General features: G+C 48.6%; 1 protein-coding gene and 1 long non-coding RNA gene across 32 annotated transcripts in view, besides 1 other annotated feature; one reads left to right on the top strand and one right to left on the bottom strand.

The window, feature by feature from the left end:
* Slc39a11 (solute carrier family 39 (metal ion transporter), member 11) overlaps positions 1-20470 on the top strand; it is a 405350-nt gene that overhangs the window by 322885 nt on the left and 61995 nt on the right. The gene's annotated exons all lie outside the window — the stretch shown is intronic.
* Positions 13583-18351, bottom strand: Gm51927. Its single transcript, XR_003949794.1, has 3 exons — positions 18140-18351; positions 17833-17955; positions 13583-14553 (listed from the first exon to the last, which is right to left on the bottom strand). It is a non-coding gene; the product is annotated as a predicted gene, 51927 (long non-coding RNA).
* Positions 16768-19677: an enhancer, noted in NCBI's record as "VISTA enhancer mm1526". NCBI's record gives its function as "enhancer in: neural tube[4/7] | hindbrain (rhombencephalon)[4/7] | midbrain (mesencephalon)[4/7]" and the evidence as "EXISTENCE:transgenic organism evidence [ECO:0001131][PMID:17130149]".

The raw sequence follows: 20470 nt of genomic DNA, 5'->3' as shown, positions 1-20470 counted from the left end.
GGTTTTGAAGGGGGGCTCTCCGGGAGGAGTTGGGGTACAAAAGGGAAAGAAGAATGTGATGTAAGTCTATTTACTCAAAATATGTTTTTAAATGTTAACAAATTCAGATAAATTGAAATTATGTGCCTTTTCTCATCATAATGCAGTAAAACTTAAAGAGAAAAAAAAAAAAAAGGTGGACGACTCCTGAACACTGACATCTGTGTTTGGCCTCCAGTCTGTCCCGCTCCCCCTCCATCTCTCCGTTCCCCCCACCTCTCGCACACACCACAAACTTGAAGTCGAGAGAAGCTGTGTGTCCATCAGCTGCTCAGGAAAGCCTCCACGCCCTCACCCTGAGTCCGTGCATCGAGGCTGATGGTCATCAGACAGATACCGCTCTTTAGCACAGACCTGGTGTTGCTAGGAACCACAGCTTCAGCAGTCTCCGAACACTCTGTTTCCATTGTGAGACAGAATGAGGCCATGGGTACCCGTGTTGGGGACTGACTAGGAAACTTCCTGTCCTGTGTGTAGCCACAGCTCGTCTCCCTGTCTTGCTCAGTAGATTTCCAGTGTGACTCCGAAGAGCTTACACTTGGGAACTGTAAAGCAGAGGAGAAGGAGGAGGGAATAGGAATGAACGCAGCAACCCGAGGGTCCCTCCGCGGAATCAGAGCATCTGCCGGGGTGGGCTCGCGTGGACCCCCTGAGGTAGTGCCTCCTCTCTACCATCTGGTATTTGCCCGCTCCTGTCCCGGCCAGCTGCCTGTCATCCCATCTCCCTCCAGCAGGGGGTCTGGCAAATCTGCAGGTCCCAGTTCTCACCAGATGAGGCTAAGCTAGGGACAGGGCACATGTGGCCGGCCCATGAGATCTGCCTAGAAAAAGACAGGTTCATAAATATCATGGAGGCATGTAGGAAACCCTTGGGCAGACCCAGGAGAGGAGTTGTAAGCGGCCCACAGTGACTCGGAAATATCTGTAAGATGGAAAAATCTGACTGTCACCAAGTCCTGCACAGCAGAAGAGAAAGAGCTCGGGGTCCCACTCAGATCCACCGTGGCTCTGCGATGGGTTTTATCTAGTTTTTTTTTTTTATGTTTTTTTTTAAATGAGCTTAGAAGAGAAATGCATCTCACATTCTATCTCTTCTCCCTGGCCAGTATGATGTGAGATGTTTGCCACCCTGCCATGATAGGCTGACACTTCTGAAGGCATTGGCCGGAGCAAACCTTCCCTCCTCCCTCATCACGGTGATGCACAGGTCTGACTCACGTGAGAACCAAGCAGCCTTGGCCTCCGTGCTCTCTCTGCCAGTTCTCTGCGTTTGCTAACCCCTTTAAAAGCTCTTTAGTGTTGGAACCACATGCTCTGGCTTCCAGAAAGCAGAAACACCCCCTGTTCCAGATGCCCACTGTGGTCCCAACAGCTCCCGTCACCCATCAGCTCCTCGGGGAAAGTCAATATTTGAGTCTCCAGCCCATGCCTACCTCTTCTCTTCTTCACATGCACCCCTGCTCAAAGTCAAGCTCAGGCCTTTTTCTTTTTCTCCTTTCTTTTCTTTTCTTTTCTTTTCTTTTCTTTTCTTTTCTTTTCTTTTCTTTTTTTCTTCTCTTCTCTTCTCTTTTCTTTCTTTCTTTCTTTCTTTCTTTCTTTCTTTCTTCTTCTTTTTTTTTTTTAGCCTTGCACATCGGTGAGAGTCAAATTATTCAAATGCTGTTAGTGGTTGGGGTAGTCATTCAGACTGACCTGTGCTTTTGAGTGTGCTGCAGAAGAAAAATGCACTGTGATATCCATGTGTGCATGTGTGTGTGCGTGTGTGAGTGGTGTGTGTGTGTGTGTGTGTATGTGTGTGTTAGAGAACATAAGCTGGTCTCTGTGTATGAAAGATACATTCAAAGTGGTGCACAGTTCAGGCGTGCCTCTCTCAAGGTTAATTTTAGGACAGTTCTATTACTAAGAAGCTGCTTTCGCCCAACCCTTGGAGATCCACACTCGCCGCTAATATTTCTTTCTGTTTCACGGGCTGTGGGCAGCCCGTCTGCTGTGATGCCACCAACTCACAGTAGGCAGCCCGTGCCTCATCCACGTTTGCCTTCTCCTACCATCCCTCCCTCAGCCCTGCCCCGAAGAGTGGGGAATGACCTGCTTCATCCTCCCCTTGCTTCACTAGGATCACAGACGGCATTCTCTCAAGGAGGGTCAGCCATTCTCCAATGGGGCTTTTGAACATCCATTGTATGGCTTTCCGAGCCCTGGAAACACAGAAACTTCCAAAGGTAGGGTCATGGTCACTAGCATCAAGCAATTTAGAAACAACACGTTTGTTTAACTTTTTTTATTATTATTTTGGAGTTTTCGTATACATATATAATGTGTGTTGAGCACCTTCTCCCACTTCACCCCTACCTCAGATCATTAGTCCCCTTTGTCCCCCTAGAAGGCGAGGTTTCTCCTTTCATACCATATACATACGTGATTTTACACATCCATAAAATCCAGGAACTATCCATGAGAGGTAATATACAGTATTTGTCTTTCTGAGATGAAGACAGTGTTTCACACCTCTAAGTATAAATGTTTCTGTTAATCCTGCCTCAAAAAGCAAAGCCTGGTGAAAAAGAAATGTATAATTAGGAGTTAGTGATGTCTGCTACTGAGGTAGGTCTGGAGGTTCTGGGGCCCCAAGAATCCCAGGAAGCCTGAGGGTGCTGGGGATGTACAGCCTGTGGGATAGCCGTGGGACTGTTCTGTCCTAAGGGAAAATGCATGTAACACAGAGGATGGGAGCTACAGTCTTCCCCCGGGTGGAGAACCAGGAGGGGGTCGAGGTCATTTTTACAATGGCCAAAGCTAGTTCTGCCGCCGAGTCCCCTTCAGAAAGTGGCGCACACCTCTCGGGTGTGTCAATCATACTAGTCAGCAGGAAAAGAGACCTGCTTTCTTTGTTCTAGCCACAGAAGGGCATGGTGGGGTGAATGGCAGAGAGCCCCTTCTGCTGCCTGCAGGAAGGAGTGTGTGCAATAGAGAGATCGCCCTCCTGGGAGGTCACGTGGACTGGCTCTGGGTGTCATGTCCCTTTTCACATCGTCTCCATCCCTGTCTCAGATGACTAGTTGATTGCACTTTTTAAATGAACCCTGTGTCCAGGGTTACTCCTTTTGACTGTTTGACATCTGAAAGATAAAAATCATAAAATTGCTGTCTGTAAAGAACACAGTGATTCCCACCCTCACCCCCGCTTCCTTTCTGTATTGCCGTTGGCCTCAGCCATGAGTGGTACTTGGCACAGTAGTCTTGTTTTATTAGGATCCTTGGCCAGTGTGCGCTTTATTGCCCCTTGGCATGTCTTCTCCTTGATGGCACCTGACATGCAAACAGATAAGGTCTCCTCCTGCAGACCATGGAGCCTGAGCTCAGGGCTCTTGCCTACAAGGTGGGCCTGGAGAACCGGCATGGCTCTAGCTCCCATTTCCTCTTCTGGCTCAATCTTACAGCACCTTGAATGGACTCTCTCTGTGCACCTGGGCTTCTGGCTCCTCATAGCTCCCTAAAAGGTGCGGTGGGGTACGTTTTTAAAGTACAGAGCAGACGCTGCTGTGTGCTAAGGACTGAATGATATCGCCTGTTATTTCCAACGCCATTAAGATCAATTATAGCCTAATTACCTACGTCTAATAACCCCTTATGGTTCACTCGTGCAGAACGTAGGCAAGTAGCAACCAGCCTTCCTCTAACGTGCAGGCGGCCTGCAGGTGTTCTCCCCAACACGCACGTGGTAAATGAATAGCCCAAGCTGAAAACAAAGGTCTAAAAGAACTTAAGGCCTTTATTTGCTCGTTCAAGTGGATGCTTTGCCCCACAGAGCAGTTATTGGGTGTGTTGTTTGGCCAGCATGATGGTTTCATCTCAGCTAAGGGAAATAGGTGCTAAGGAGGGCTTAGACACTGAGGCATTTACTGGGGGACACGGGGAGGGAGCAGGGATTGGTGAACCACAATGCACGTCTGCGCCCCTTGAGAGGAGAAAGAAGGAGGAGGTCTGAAGCAGAAGGGCCTGGACCACAGGACAGCTCCCAGCATGTTTTCATCAGACCCATGCGAGATGGATGGGCCTTTTTCAGGGTGCTTTATAAGATGGCGGTGTAATGCGGTGGAAAGAGCACCTCAGCAGGGCCAGCCAAGATGTTCCCCTAAGGAACCACCGCCATGCGACAGGCCTAGTTTATTGGGGGAATGTTGCAAGAAAGATTTTTAAAACAAACAAACAAAACAGGCTGGCATGGTGGCTGCACTGGTGCCTCTGCCCTGGCGGGCTGGCTGACCTGTTTTTATCTCATGGAGGCTCTAACTCAGAACCCCACAATCTCTCCACCCAGCTCGCTAGGTTCCCACTGGCAGGTCATTACCACGCCAGCCCCATGCTTCCAATCCCCACAGCCTTTGTGGTGCTCATCAGGCAAACCCGCTTTGCTGCCGCACCTTTCTCTCTTGAACCCTCTGAGTGAAGGAAAACAGAACACAAACTTAGCTCATAAACAACGGTAACTCAATCTCTGGGCGCAACAGCTAAAACCTGATCTTGTAAGCCTTATTAAAATCCAATTCCTCGGGCCAGGTGGTGGTGGCACACGCCTTTAATCCCAGCACTTGGGAGGCAGAGGCAGGTGGATTTCTGAGTTTGAGGCCAGCCTGGTCTACAGAGTGATTTCCAGGACAGCCAGGGCTACACAGAGAAATCCTGTCTCAAAAAAAAAAAAAAAAAAATATATATATATATATATATGTATGTATGTATGTATGTATGTATGTATATATATCTCCAATTCCTCTGGTGGCGAAGCCTTGCAGATCCGCCAAGATACTGGGAAACTCTAGCAGCTACATCTTACCCCTCTGCTGTCCCCATCCCAAAAGGACCTAACTCTCTCCTGCTTCCTCTCTTCCTCTGTCCAACCCAGAAGTCCTTCCTACTCGCCCAGTGATTGGCTCCTATATCCATTAGGGGATTGGTTCACAAGAAGCCACCTGAGCATGTGACTCATTCCTCATTCCAGACATCCTTTCCTGGGAGAGCAGGATTAACATTAAATAAAAGCAGTACAGAGCCATCCACAACAGGGGGACCTGGAAAATGGTGACAGAGAAAGACAAAAGGAGAGAGGAAGGAAGAGAGGAACATGTGGGAAAGACAGAGACAGAGGGAAGGAAAGGGGGAGAGGGAGATTAAGGGAGGGAGAGAGAGAGAAAGGGAGGGAGGGCAGGAGGAAGGGGGGGAGTTGGGGTGGCTGAGCAGTCCTCATATGCCAGGTTGGCTTGCACCTGCCAGGTGGTGTGCAAGCTGTTGCTAGGTAGCTGTTGGGCGAAGCCTAATGGAATTGTCTGTAAACCAACAGAGAAGAAGCCTATCTTGTATTTGAGTGAACCTGTGCAGGTCCTGCCATGCTTGGCCACTAGGTTGTGAGGTGTGGTGCTGAGGGACCACATCTAAAGGCTGGAGTACCTGTGACAGGCAGGAAATGGACTCTGTCCTAGCACAGGCTGTGCTGTGGTTTGAATGTGGTGCGGGGTCACAAGCAAGGTGAAGGTTTATCACATAGCAGACACAGGACACTGTCCCCACAGCCTGAGTGCTGGCTTCTTATTTCATGCTGGGGTGGGATCTATGGAAGAAGCTAAGGCAGGAGAATCACCAGAAAGACAACTTGTCAGGTGCAAAATTAGCCGTCTCCCTGTAAGAATGGCCTCCTGGAGCAGCCGGAATACATCAGTTGTTCCCCGTGGGCAAACAAGGAGACCGGTGCTGGGAGACTGGGTGATGTCTAACCCACACCAGCAGCATTGCTGCCATTTTGCCCATGCTCTGTCCTTTCTTGTCACCTCAGATTGTCATCTCTTGGTCTCCTTTCTAAAATTTTAAACTTCACCCATACCTGTTTTCGGTGGTTTGTATATGCTCAGACCAGGGAGTGGCACTCTTAGAAGGTGTGTGGCCCTGTTGGAGTAGGTGTGTCACTGTGCGTGTGGGCTATGAGACCCTCATCCTAGCTGCCTGGAAGTCAGTGTTCTGCTAGCAGCCTTCAGATGAAGATGTAGAACTCTCAGCTCCTCCTGCACCATGCCTGCCTGGATACTGCCATGCTCCCACCTTGATGATAATGGACTGAACCTCTGAACCTGTAAGCCAGCCCCAATTAAATGTTGTCCTTATAAAAGTTGCCTTGGTCACGGTGTCTGTTCACAGCAGCAAAACCCTAACTAAGACACTTTTCATCTACACTTTTTGAGACAGTCTCTCCCCGAACTCGGAACTCACCGATTCAGCCTTTCACCAACTGGAGGAAGCTTTGTATCTTTCATCTCTCTTGGTCACCTACCTGCCTCCCTTCTCTGGAGTAGAGGCCACCAGAGACCTTTGATACATGAGGCCAGAGAGCCGAAGTCACAAGGGACCAGTTTCCTTACTTGCATCTCACCTTCTGTACAAAAGCTCGTGGTCCAGTTGAGTGATAGATAGTTCCTAGCAGCTTGGTGATCTCTACCCCTATTCTGACCGTGTTTGCAAATTCTCACCACCGTGCTGGCCCCTGGAGGAGCTGCGACAGGCTGGCCATCTGAGTGCTGCGTGGGCTTTTAAAGCTTGTAAAAAAAAAACAAGCTCCCCATTATCTCGCTCTCCCTGCATCGTGTTAGTTATGAGTCAAATGGCCTTTGTTGGATACCGGGGAAAATAAATCTGTCTTTGGGGTGCCTTAAGATGCAGAGATAAAAATGACGAACATGTTCTTGTTGCCTTAAACTGCCTTGTGGTTGACCTGATTTCACTTCTGGGGCTGCAAGGACTAGCGTTGGTGACTTCCTCTGGATTCCAGAAGGAAAGAAAACAGCCCAGCTCTGGTGGGTAGAGCTCTCTGCACCTTCTGGCTGTGGTTCTCAGCATGCCATTGATAGGAACCCCTGCCAGTCTGAGCTGAGCTCACAATCCCTGGGTGCATTGCCCTTTCTGGCTTGCTTATAGAGACACTGGGTAAAGCTTCCATCCCCAGCAGAGATCCTGAGTGCCCCACCTGTTGTGTTTTCTAAAAAAAATAAGGAGCGAAGGAATTTGTTTGGTGGAGGTGCGGTAAGGTGTTGGGGAAGTGGTGCCTCTGCTGGCCCATGCTGAGGGGAGAGGAGTTCAGAGAAAGGGTGGGGGGGGAGGAGAGAAGAGAAGAGAGGAGAGAGAGGGGGAAGAGGAATGGGGGGAGAGAGGGAGCAAGAGCAAGAAGGAATTAGAGAGAGGAGGGGCCAAGCAGCCTCTTTTATAGTGAGTCAGGCATACCTGGCTGTTGCTAGGTAACTGTGGGGTGGAGCCTAGACTAATGCCAACATCACTTTTACCCCCACCTCTCCCTTCCTCCCTCTCTCTCTTTCTCTCTCTCTCTCTCTCTCTCTCTCTCTCTCTCTCTCTCTCTCTCTCTCTCTCATTGGTGCACCGCACATTATAGGTGTGTTTCACTTCTGTCAGGTGTAGGATAAGAGGTCAGCTCCAGAGCATGGTACACAGGACCCCCATCCAGTATCTGCAGCATTTATACCTGCCCCACCCATCACTCTGTCCAGCCATGAGTTGTCTCACCGTGGTTTGTGGAAGCTCTTCTTGTAGCACAAGACAGAGGCCACCAGGGCCTCCTTGGGATAAAGGGGTTTATTGAAGGGGTACAAGGTGGCTGAGAACATAGGAGGGAATGCCAGGTAGAGTCCTGCTTATCTGTGGTCCTGAAAGACTCTGATGAGCCTTAGCTTACCATGAACCCCACTTCCCACCAGTGAACAATGCAGAGCTGGGGATCGATGCAAAAGCAAGAGGAATTTATTGTTCCAGCAAGTTGGGGTCATCCTGCACCCGAAGGAGAGGCAGAGACCTCTGGCAGCCCATTCTGCCAGGTTTTTTGTTTGTTTTGTTATTTTACAGCTTTCAGGGGTAGAATAGAGCAACAGCCACTAAGCACAATGTGATTGGCAGAACAGTGGGACTTTTAAACTGATTGGTCCTTAGGGAATGAGGTAGCAAGAGCTTTCCTTATCTGTGGGTCCCATCAGCCCTGAGGGGTCCTCCCCTGTGGTGTGAGGAATGTAATTAGCCTCTCCCTTCTGGAGGGGAGGGGTGCCTATGTGCCTTTTTCTTCGTAGGGAAGGGGTCTGGTGGAATTTTCCAAAGTTCCTGAGCTGACCTCTTCAATCCCAGCTGCTCTGGAGGCAAAGAGAAGGAGCAGATCTGGGCCATAGTGAGGTAATCCAGGAGCTGTCCATGCTGTGTGAAGCCTCAGTGTGGTAATCTCCTAGGAGGAGAGAGACCATCAGGTTGCCTAGGCAGAGGTGGACTTGCCCAAGTCAGATAGCTGTGGGGGCGGGGGGAAGCCTGCCATCCCCCAAGCCACCCAGAACCCCTACCTGGCCTATAGTTCCCCACCAGCAGGATCCTTTTCTGTAACAGCTGTGGATGAACCAAGCGAATCTAAGCACAGGAGGTGTCATTCTTGACATGCGATGGAGCCTGGCAAGCACTGAAGGTCTCTGCCTCTGCCTCTACTCCCTGCGTTACCAGCGGGGAGCTGGGGATGAAAACTGCAGAGGATGGCGCCGTCACCCCTCTCTCCCATGAGGCCATCCTTAAAGGCAGCCCCTCCCTTGGCTGCTTGCAACTTCTGAGCCACATCTGCTGGGTTCGGAGAGGGAGAGAAAAGACCAGGGAAAAGTCATGTGTCTGAGGCTGGTTAGTGACCCCAATGCACCCAGTCTTTGAATTCTAACATTGAATCTTGTGACACCATAGTACCAACTTGAAAGAAAACAGGCCCTGGACCCACATGGTGAATAAACACCAAGTGCTGCTTTATCAAGGTAGAAGAGGATGAGACAGGCAGCAGATGGTAATCACATTGGCCTGGGGTCAGCAAGAGCTTCCTGGGATGAATACAGGCAGAGGATCTGTATTTGCCTTAGTGGGTGCATGATGGAGCACTGATCTTTAACCTCTGCCTGGGGAATCTTCTTGTTTGTTTTGTTGTGTGTTTTTGGTTTTGGTTTTTGGAGACAGGGTTTCTCTGTATAGCCCTGGCTGTCCTGGAACTCACTTTGTAGACCAGGCTGGCCTCAAACTCAGAAATCAGCCTGCCTCTGCCTCCCGCTGGGGAATCTTCTTTAAGCCCTGGTTCAAAACAGAGATCTTACAGAACGCCCATGGCTGCTCCTTCATACCCGAATTGGCCTCTGCATTCTGTCTCTTTCTTCAGAACCCCCATGCTTCAGCGAGTCCTCAGTTCTGAGCCAGAGTCTAGCACCAAGGAGGCTCTTAATAATAATTTGTGAGTTGAATGCCTGAGTACAACCCCGGGATGAGTAGATTTTATTTTATGTGGTTTATGCAGATATAGCCACGAGGTGAGGAAGGATGGCTCTGAACAGCTCAGAAAACACTTAATTATCTGAGTTCTCCCAGGCAGTGTCTCCCGAAACAAGTCCCCACAAAGAGCTTCTTCACCAGGCGTTAACTGGTGCTATTTACTACAAGAATCCTCTTGTCAAACAAGAGGAACAGAGCTCGGCAGGTTTCTTCAGTGCTGTGGATCTGAGGCTGTGGAATGTTCTGGTGGGTTTCTGACCCTTCGAGAGAACAGTCAACACCATTGCATGGTGCTACGTGAGATTTTTATCTTATGACTTTTAAATAATGGTTTGTAGCCTAGGGATGTAACTCAGAGAGGAAACATTTGCCCAGCATGCCTGAAGGTCTGTGTTTAATCCCCCACCCTTCCAAAAGGGTTGTAGGATAGAGGCATAACTCAGCGGTAGAGCATATTTTTAGGAAATGTGAGCCCTGTTCACGCCACAGCATCAGTGGTCAATTAGGTATAACTTCATGTGTTGAGCCCCAACATTTGACACAGAACTCTTCTTAATGCTTCTAGTGCCCACAGCAGTGTCTCCAGTGACCTATTAGCTGCTTCCTCATCACTGTGAAAAACACCCTACAAGAGCAAAGTGAGAACACAGGGCTCCCTTGGCTCTCAGTCGGAAGGACTACAGTCGGTCTTGATGAGGAAGGCACAGAGCCTGAAGCAGCTGGCCAGGTTGGGAAGCAGAGAAAGATGAATGAATGCTGGTAGGAAGGGGGTGGGGTGGGGAGAGACAGAGAGAAATTCACAGAGACAGAGACAGAAGCACAGAGAGAGACTGTGAGACAGAGAAAGACATACACACAGATGGAGGTAACTGAGGGAGAGAGACAGAGAGAGAAGTGGTGTTGGGGTCACTTAGGGTGGATATTCCCTCCTCAGCATAATCTAGAAACCTCCTTAAAGGCATGCCCGGAAGTTTGCTTCCACAACGATTCTAAATCCTGGCAAGTTGAAATCAAGATTTTCACACTCAAACATGGAATTTCATCTGGAGATGCTGGAGAAGAACGAGGAAGGAAAAGGTTTCCTGAGTGTGATTCACCACCACACCAGGGCTGTATTGGCCGGTTTTGTGTCAACCTGACCCCGCTGGAGTTATCACAGAGAAAGGAGCCTCCCTTGAGGAAATTCCTCCATGAGATCCAGCTGTAAGGCATTTTCTCAATTAGTGACCAAGGGGGGAGGGCCCCTTGAGGGTGATGCCATCCCTGGGCTGATAGTCCTGGGTTCTATAAGAGAACAGACTTGAGCAAGCCAGGGGGAGCAAGCCAGTAAGGAACATCCCTCCATGGCCTCTGCATCAGCTCCTGCTTCCTGCCGTGTGTGAGTTCCTGACCTGACTTCCTTTGGTGATGAACAACAATTTGGAAGTGTAAGCTGAATAAACCCTTTCCTCCCCTTCTTGCTTCTTGGTCATGAGGTTTTGTGCAGGAATAGAAACCCCAAGACAGGGAGGCTCACCCTATTCTAGGAGAATCTGGACTGAGGTTTTGATTCATAAATTACTCGGGAAAATAAAGTGTTCACCCACTGGAGGACTTTAATTTCTTCTTCTCAAATGAACTGTAGTCCAGATGAGCCTCAGAGGTCTGAATACCTAGTGGAATTAGGAGTGAATCCGAATGGCATGAGCCACTCAGATGAAGTTGGGGCTGCCTCCAGATCATGGCTGGCCATTCTCCTGTGCGGGGAAGAAGCATCGTATTGAACAGTTGTACAGCAGGGTCAAGAGCCAAGTGTCACTTAGCTTCTACAGTGGGGAACTCAGCATCCAGGGACCCCTCTGTCCTCACAGGAGGAGTGTGGAGTCCTGATCCCTGATGATGGAAGCCCCAGCCTGCCCTTCTTTCTCTTGCCTGCTTCCTCCTGTTCTTCAGTTGCATTTGCATAATGCAAATGCAAATTACATTTGACTGCAACTTGCAGGGTGATGGTTGACCTGGACCCTGGTCAAAACCCTCCTGGAGCAAACTCATCAGTAACTGATCTTCAATCTTAGGCAAAGAGAGAAGAGTAGAAAATTGGGGCTCGGCAGACATGGCTGCCAGACATTGTATGCCCCCCTCCAAAAGCCATGAAATTTTTATGGGGTTCTAGCTTCTTATTTTAAAGTAAAGATTGATCATATTTTCATTCCATGGTGGTTAGAAGGTTAATATTTGAAAAACATGAAATACAGTACCTGGAAACTAGCAAGTTACTCCACAGCCATACCTGCACCCCGGGCCGTTCCCTCCATTTCCTTTAAAATCTTACTCTGAAATTCCTAATAGGGATTGAAAATTGGAACCGTGCAAAAGATTGGATTAACAAGATTTATTTTCCAATATTGAATAGTCTTAACTGGGGCGTGTGCCCTAAAGTTTGTATTGGTGGGAAAGAGCTGATAAAGGGGGAAGAAGCTCCAAACCAGGGACCGTGCTGCAGTGTCATGGTAGGTGGTGTATGGAATGCAGCCTCTCTAGGGAGGGTGTTGATTTGAGGACCCTGCCTGGGATAGCAGTCAAAGTGGGTGCCCTATGGCTGACTTCCTTCCTTGATCCACTCTCACTTTCTGAAGAGATGCAGAGGGGCATCCTGTGCTGATGGAGTCAGCCCTGCAGACACCCCAGGCTTCCTTTAAGTGACTGCACAGTGGGGGAGACGTCTTTAGCACTTGAAGGAAGAATCGCTGCTGGGATGGGTAGGCCACTAAAGTTGGACACTGGCTGTGATTAGCTGCCCTGGGACTGCTCCAGGTCCCCACAGAGACCCAAATTGCCTTTGTCTTCATGCCCCAGGCCCACTTTTGAAACAAGAGGGAACTGCAGGCTTGGGCACATCAGATGGGCTCTCTGCACACTGCAGATGGTTCCCCCTGATGTCTTTCCTAATCGGCACAAGCTCAGGTGTCAAGTGCCATGAAAACTCCATAGATTGTGAGATTTGTCAAGATCGAATCTCAGCAGAACGCCTTAGCCAAAGAAACTGGAGGTTATGTCCTCATGTACCTTTGACAGATTCACCCAATGCCAACTATAGATGTCTATCTTATATACATGTGCATACACATAAATATGTGCTATGTACACATGTGGATACATATGTATTTGCCTATCTATGTAAACACACATTAACACTATAGAAATAGGCACATGCAAATATAGATACACATATATATGTATGTATATACATATATGCATGTCAATAGATATATAAACATGAATATGAATATAGAACTGCATTTTGTAACATATATACATTTGACAGAACCTTCTCATCAAATACTTAGCATGTAGCCTACATACCCAGCAGAATTCATGTTGGCAATGAAATCATCTTCTCCCTGTTTTGATGGGGGTTTTTGTTTGTTTGTTTTGAGATCCTGTTCCTGCCTACACTAACTATCCCTAGAGTGGGAAGTCCTACCACAAGGTTTGTGCAGGTGGCCAATGATGAGCAAGGGCTTCTCAGAAGCTCCTCCTGATTGGTTTTAAATCTACAATGTTACATTTCCTTTCCTTTTATTTATTTTATAATTTTTTTGTTTATTACTTTGCTGCCAAGGGAGGGGTGCGCATGTGGAGGTCAGAGGGCAGCTTTTAGGAGCTACTTCTTTCCTTCTACCATGCCAGTCCTTCCTCAGGCTCAGTGACAGGCGCTAAGCCACCTCACCAGCCTGCACAGCACCTTTGCTTAAATGCCACATGTAGGTTTGATGTAGCTTCTCCATCCCCGGCAGTTGTAGTGTGTTAGCTCTGCTGGCCTCCTTTGTGTTCTTGGCTTTGTGCTCCTGTTGATGTTAATGATGAATGGACAACAGCAGCCTTGCTGGCTTCATTCCGCCCATCTACTCCCAGGACACATAAACTCATTGTTATACACCTACTGAGAACAGTCAGTTGGGCAGTTACGAATTCATTTCACTGTGCCCCGATGTCACCACTTTAAAAAAACGAGTATACTCGTGCCACTGTGAGAATTCGGAGCCCGAAAAGCAGCCCAGACACGTGGGACTTAATTTTTCTCCTTTCCTGTTCTCCTCCCACATAAAATCCAATCAGAAGTATGTTGTTCATTTGAAATGTCGCCGAGGATGAAGCCGTGCTGGCTTTTCTTCATCTGCATTTCCAGTGGTTGGCTTGGGAAAATCTTGAGCCAGACTTAATTCTTGATGTATTTTTTTTTTTTTCTGTTTTGCATATGGTGGCCACTAACACTTCGTTGTGTAAAGAGGTGCACAGCTTGTTGCGTGGAAGTCCACGTGCATGTCTAGGCTAGAGATCAACCTCAGGTTCTGTTTATCCTGGGGTTTTTTTTTGGGGGGGGGTAAGGAGGGGAGGGTTCAGTGTCTCTCTCTTGGATCTGGGGCTCACCCATTATTAGCCTGCCTAGCCAGACAGACCCAGGCATCGGCCTGTCTCTGCCTCCCCAGAACTGGAATTACATAATGCGTGTCACGGTACCTGGCCTTTTATGTGGATTTCAGGAATCAAACTCACAGTTGAGCTGTAAACACTTACTGACCGAGCCATCTCCCTAACCCGAGAGCTTTTTTTGAAGTCTGTGTACCCTGTATAACACCTTCACCTTTAACATCTAGACATTCGCTTTTCTTCTGGGTTCTCCAGTGTTTACTGTAATCTCCCCAAGGTTATTTTCTTGCTGGTGGCATCCACGATCTACCTCAGGCCTTTGTAAGCTATCTCAGTCAGTGTGTACAAAGTAGAGGCGAACAGCAGTCAATCAGGAAAACAGCACCTTGTAAGTATAATGGGAGTAATGTCTCCCACACAGTGGAATGGCCAGGCAGTTGTCAGGCTGGGAATTCCCGGCAGATCACATGACTGGTTAATGGTGCCAGAGATGGGTCCCATCTCTTAGTGCAGGCCTTAATTCCATTCTTAAAGTGGCTGCCATAACATTAATGCCACCATTGTACCAATAGACATATCCTGTCAGGCTAGTCACTTCGTAGTTCACAGGGCTCACGTCGGAGTCTGACTGACGATGACCTGTCTCCCCGGTAGCGTCATGCGTCGTAGCGCCTTCTGAAAGCCAGCCAGTAAGGGTGGAGCCTCAGGGCCAGTGCAGCTTGATTTCTCCATGTTCTGTGGTTCAAGTACACGATAGCTTCAGGAAATACAGAGGTGCTGGGGGGAATGAGAATGGATATAATCAAAATATCTGCATTGTATAAAATTCTCAAAGGATTAATAAAATACCATCTTTAAAAAGGGAAGATATCCTGGGCTCTGTCTTCTCCTTCTGCGTACAATCAGATTCATCTCTTTCAAAACATATAAAACTATCTTACCTTTAAAAAAAAAAAGTACCTTGTGTAACTATTGTGTGACTCTGTTAGTTTCAAGCGAGAATGTAAAATGAAGCTTTTATTTTTTTAATGTGCCCTTGAGTCTCAGAAGTAATCCCGAAAAATGGGGTTCAGATATATGGAGCTGGTAGCAGTGGATACAGCAAGAATGCTAATGAGGGTCTGCGCTGAAGAAACAACCTGAGACTGGCGCTGGGCATCGCCGAGAGAACAACCCAGCATCCTCAGACTCCCCGTGCCTCCAAGGCTCACCTGAGTGCCCGGGTCTCTAGAGTTGGCTGTGTAGATTGCTCTCCATGGGACCAGGACTCCCAAGCACTTCTAACACTAGAAAAGCTAGGCAGCAAGGATGACGCTTCCAGCCAGTAGAGGTTTGATCTCTTCACGGTCTATGACATCCATAGCTGTCTGAGTTCTGCCCTTCCTCCAGTTCCTCTGGGCATTGGGATCCTGCTGGACAGCTCCCCATTAAATGCCCTGTCCCTCGCAACTCAGGGTTCCAGAAACTATCCTCACCTTTTGGTGGCCCATCGGTTCCCCTTAAGCCTTGAGTTGATGCCATTATGCAAGTGTCTCAGACTTCACCTAGGTATGACCAACAAGACCATGTCTACATGGGGCCACCTTGAGGAGAAAGGTGCACGCCAGCACCAACAAACTGCGGCAAGGAGCTGTGGGAAGCAGGGGGTTTCTTTGCCCCCACTGTGAATCTCTCGGTGAAATATTGATACTTGTAAGAAAAGATGCCCTTACCCGCAAACATGTTTGGGTCGCTGCCTGACCTTAGGATAGCAATGCAGAGTAGTGATGGAAGCTTCATATTGTTTTCCAGCCTGGATTCTTAGCATGCCGGGGTGCAAGTCAAATCCAGGACATGATAAATGAACCTGGATCTTAGGTTATTCATCATCTTGAAGGAACTGCCAGGGTCTAATTTTATTCAAGAGTCCTCCAGGGAGGTTAAAAACAAATCCTTTCTTTTCATCTTCTTCAGGCCAGGACTATAGAAATTACAAAACCATAAATAAGTCCCCCTGTTCAAACACATCTAACAGTCATTTAATGATCCTTCACTGTGCCACCCAGAGGGGCTGTCTGTGTAGTCATAAGGCTCTGGCCTTAGGCTGCTGTGTGTGTGTGTGTGTGTGTGTGTGTGTGTGTGCGCGCGCGTGCAGAGTGCATACATGTGTATTGTGTGGAACAGGCCAGAAGACAACCTTGGCTGTCATTCTTCAACATAATTCTTTCTTCTCGTCCCTGATTTTCTAGCTACAGCGTAACCAAGTTCTCTGTCACACCCCCACAGTAGACTTGAGTATGAGTCAGCCTGTCCATTCCAAGTTACCCCTCTCCACCCCTGGGGCTTGTTGTCATTGCTAGTGGTGGCAGCGTTTGATGGTGGTGGCCATGTTTAATATTTATGAAGCCTCCCCAGGAAATGTTAGCTGTTGCCTTAATCTTAATTGAGGAGGCCGAGCCACAGCGGCTCCCCCTCATTTCCCGCGTGGCCTTTGTGCTGACATTTTCTGGCCATAAGTTCTAGATCTAACACATTGCACTACATCTAACTGTGAGCCCCACATAGAGTCTAGAGGGGGCTATGACAGCTCTCTAGTCCTCGTCCCTGGTCTCACCACACTGGGATGAGAACGTTCTGTTTCAGAAACCTTGGGGGAGGCTCCATTTAGGAGTCAGGAAGCATCTCTCCGTGGATGTGAAATCTGCTGGCGCCATGACCCTGGTCCTTCCACCCTTCAGAAGTGGGAGATGGAAACTCCTTTCCTTTCCTTTTTTTTTTTTTTGTTTTTTGTTTTTTGTTTGTTTGTTTGTTTTGTTTTGTTTTTTGGAAACAGGGTTCCTGGCTGTCCTGGAACTCACTCTGTAGACCAGGCTGGCCTCGAACTCAGAAATCGGCCTGCCTCTGCCTCCCGAGTGCTGGGATTAAAGGCGTGCGCCACTGCACCACTCAGTCTGTGGTGATTTGTTAGAGCAGCCCACTGTGACTAAGACATCTGTCAAAGCTGAAGGAAGATGGCCAAGAAAGACCTGCAAACTCTATCCATGCCCTTAAAGCCAAGGGCCAGTGGCGCCTACAGCGTGAAGAAAGGACACTTTTCCTTTGTCCTTGACTTTGATACCATTTACTTAGCTTTTCCTTTCCCCATGTACTTAGCTGCCTAGAATGTTCTGGAATACTCTGAACCTTTGTTGGATGTGCTGGTCACTGGGAGGAAGAGAGGTGGAATTCCTACAATGTCTCAAGCACCGCTTAGGAGCCGTCGTGCATTTTAGTCAATTCTAAGCGCCCCCAGGTCCGTTTCCATTAACAAGACCACTCTATCAGGAAAGCCACATCACCTGCGTTTCAATTCTGCGAGAACCTTAAGTTCCATTACTTAAGGAGTAGGAGCCAAGGTTGGGTCTGTCTCAGCCAAAGGCCTTACATTATTCTCTCCCCCCTCTCTCTTTCTCTCTCACTTTTTAAAAGTTCTTTGAGAATGTTGTACAGTCATTTTGATGGTATTGACCTCATCGCCCAACTCACCCCAGATCAACCCTGCCTTCCCTACCCACCCAACGTTTTGTGTCCCTTCTCCCCATTAAAAAAAAACAACCCATCAGAGACAGTTTGTGTTGCCCACATACTCTTGGACGTGTGGTCTTCATTGGAGGGTGCTCTACCCACCAGGGACCACACCCCTAAAGAAAGACTCCGCTTCTCCCATCAGCTATCGAATGCCAATAGCTCTTTAGCTAGGGTGAGACTTCATGCCTCCCCTCCCCCCCTCACTTATGCCCCCCTCCCCCTACACTGAGACTTTGTAGCTCTTTTGCATGTCTCAATTACTGTGAACTGATTTATGCAGCGTCTCTGAATTTTCCTTCCAGTCACCCACCACCTGTGGCTCTTATAACCCAGCTTTCTGACCCCTCTCTCGCCATGATCCCTGAGCCTCAGTAAGGATACCATAGTGGCAAGAGGCAGGCAGCCAGCCTTATCCCTGTCCCAGAGGAAGGCTGTGGTGCCTACAGCAGCTTCAGTCTCGTTGCTCAGCTTGTCTTCCAAGGGGCCTCCCCTGCGGCCAGCCAACCTTACCAGTCCAGGCAATTCATCTCCTCTCTTTGTGTGGGGCTAATGGCAGCCGCTTGCTAATGCTATTCCAGGCACATGGGCATCTTGTCTTAATTACCTTCCTCATTTGCATCTCTGGTGGAACACCTGGGGGAAGAGATTGAGTTTTAACTCCCTCCCTTCCCCACCAGAGGTTCCCTCCTTCTATCTGCGATTCTCTAATTTATGTTCTTTCTGCGTGTGATCTATCTTAGCTTTTCGTCCCACCAACTCCTGCGGGTCACTTGCCATCTTTGAGCATAGCAGCAAAAACCTCTCCCTAATTACTCACCTCTCTCCCTTGCTCGATCCTATGGGAACCCAAGCTAGCATTGTGTCTCCCTTCCTTGGGTCTGCAAGAGAACAGGAAGGAAGGACGTGCCACTTTGGAAACCATCACAGAAAGTTGTCTCTCTAGTGGGTGCCCCACCCCCCACCCCCGCTGGTGGTCTGCCTTAGGTGCCTAGCATGCTGGGAGATGAAGCATTCATTTTGTAGGGAATGGAGCTGTAGAAGCTGGTGTTTGCTGCCCACAGAGCCACGTCACATCCACTGGAAAACAAAGACAAAAACAAACAAACAAACAAACAAACATGAGCTCAGGCAGCAAACTGGGTATCAAATGCATTCTGGGAATGGTAACAGATGGTGACTTGGCTTCAAGGCCAGTCCCCACCCCGCCACAGCTGGGTCACTTTGCTCAGCCTTTGTCCTATCCCAAAGCATCAGTGAGGGTGCATATGTCTAAGTGCTGGGGCTATGTGCTGACCCCCTCTCTGGGGGCTGGGGGCGGTGGTGGTAATATTGCTTATTAACTAATGTGCCATTGCTTTAGGCTGCTCTGTGATTTACATTAAAATGACTAATTAGAAAAGAAAAGCATTAACAGAGGAACCAAACAGCTGTTGTTTATGGCTTTAAAGAACAATATTCCTCCCAAAAGGGAAATAGGCAAGACCGGGGTCAATAAAAGGCTTAGTCCCTTCCTGGTTTTTGACACTTGTCCCAGCTGGCTAGAGGTCCCTGGGAAGATCCTTGTCCCCAAAACCCAGTGTCACTGATGTGAATGGGTTGGGCATCTCAGCTGTGTTAGTGTAACCCCTGGCAGAGGACAGCAGTTTAGTAAGCTCTGGGTGGCATTAAGTTGAAGGCTGGCTGGGGGCAGCAACTTGTTTTCTCATGAGTGTAGTGTGGGCAGCTCTGCAGAAAGAGGCTACCAGAACCTTGGTCATCCTCACTGCAGCCTGCCTGGGCAGCAGCTGACACTCAGGTAGTAAGTCCATCCCTGCCCCTCCCCCCCAGGAAGCTTCAGACACATCAGGAAGATTTTCACATCCCATCTGTCTCGCCTCTAGGCCTGGGACTGTGGCAGGCGCTCCCGGTGGGAACATCTGGAAGAGAAGAGGTAGAAGAGATAGCTGTGGGGGCCCAAACTCTGGCTCTCGGAACCAGAAGGTAGCTGAGACAGCACCCTGTCACTTTTGCCTGGAGATGACAGTCCCTGACTATAATTCATGTATGAACCTGGCATACTGAGGGTCATCAGCGCCCCCCACCACCCCCTTTACTAAGGAAAAGAACCCCAGAGGATGAGGGTTTTGAAACAAGGCCCTAGTGGGAAACCATTAACATCATGGAGGAAACACTTGACAAGTGGGGGAACTGGAATTTTATAGACTGTGGTGAGCCTCCATGAGGGTACTGGGAATCAAACCTGGGTCCTTTGCAAGAGCAACAAGTGCTCTAACCGCTGAGCCATCCATCTCTCTAGCCCCGTGAGTGAAGTCTGAATAAACTAGGTGTTCAGTTCACAGGTAGAGGGCTTGCCTAGCCTCAGCAGGACTCTGGATTCCCTCCTCAATGGTATAAATAAATAAATAAATAAATAAATAAATAAATAAATAAATAAGAAATGATCTGGTGGCCCTGGCCTTGACTTAGCTGCCTTCCTTCCACCATACAGCTTGTGGAAAGAAGTGGCTTGTCAATTTCTGTGGCCTGCTGTTATATATAGGGTGTGTTCTGGGGATGCAAGGCTGAGAAGCCCCCATGCAGCTGTGTGGCCTTAGGCAGAAACCCTACCCTGCAAACTTCTTCAGAAGCTGGGAATGACCCAGGCATCGCGCCGGCTTGGGGACTCCATATTTCCTCTACTCTGAAAAGTCCTAGAACTCTGTACTCTAGGGTTAAGATATTAGGTGAGAAAGCAGAATTCCAAATTCTCAACCAGGTGGCTTGCAACGACACAGGGACCACGTAAGAGACTCACACAGGAGAGTGGGTACAAAGGGAGAGGTGAGGCCCCAAGGAGCCATTGATGTCTTAGCAGGGTTGTTAGGCGCCAAACCCCAAGGATAGCATCTTGCTGAACCATACTGGGTCTCAAGTGAACTCTGTCTCCGTGTCTTTGACACCCCCCCGCCCCGACCCAACCGAACAGAGTGCAAAGAAAGAAAGAAGTCATTCACAGGAACAGTGGATCCTGAAGAAACACCAGCACCTCTTGCTCAGTACACAGTGTCTTCCTCATTCAAATAAATACAATGTTCCAGTGTAGCCCCAAAAGCCCTTGGTCTTGACCCAGACAAGTACTGGGAGTTCTTCCTGCCCGGATCTCAGGAGC

Source organism: Mus musculus, chromosome 11 (assembly GCF_000001635.26).
Source record: "Mus musculus strain C57BL/6J chromosome 11, GRCm38.p6 C57BL/6J".
NCBI classification, from domain to species: domain Eukaryota; kingdom Metazoa; phylum Chordata; class Mammalia; order Rodentia; family Muridae; genus Mus; species Mus musculus.
This window is presented reverse-complemented; position numbering and strand designations above follow the sequence as displayed.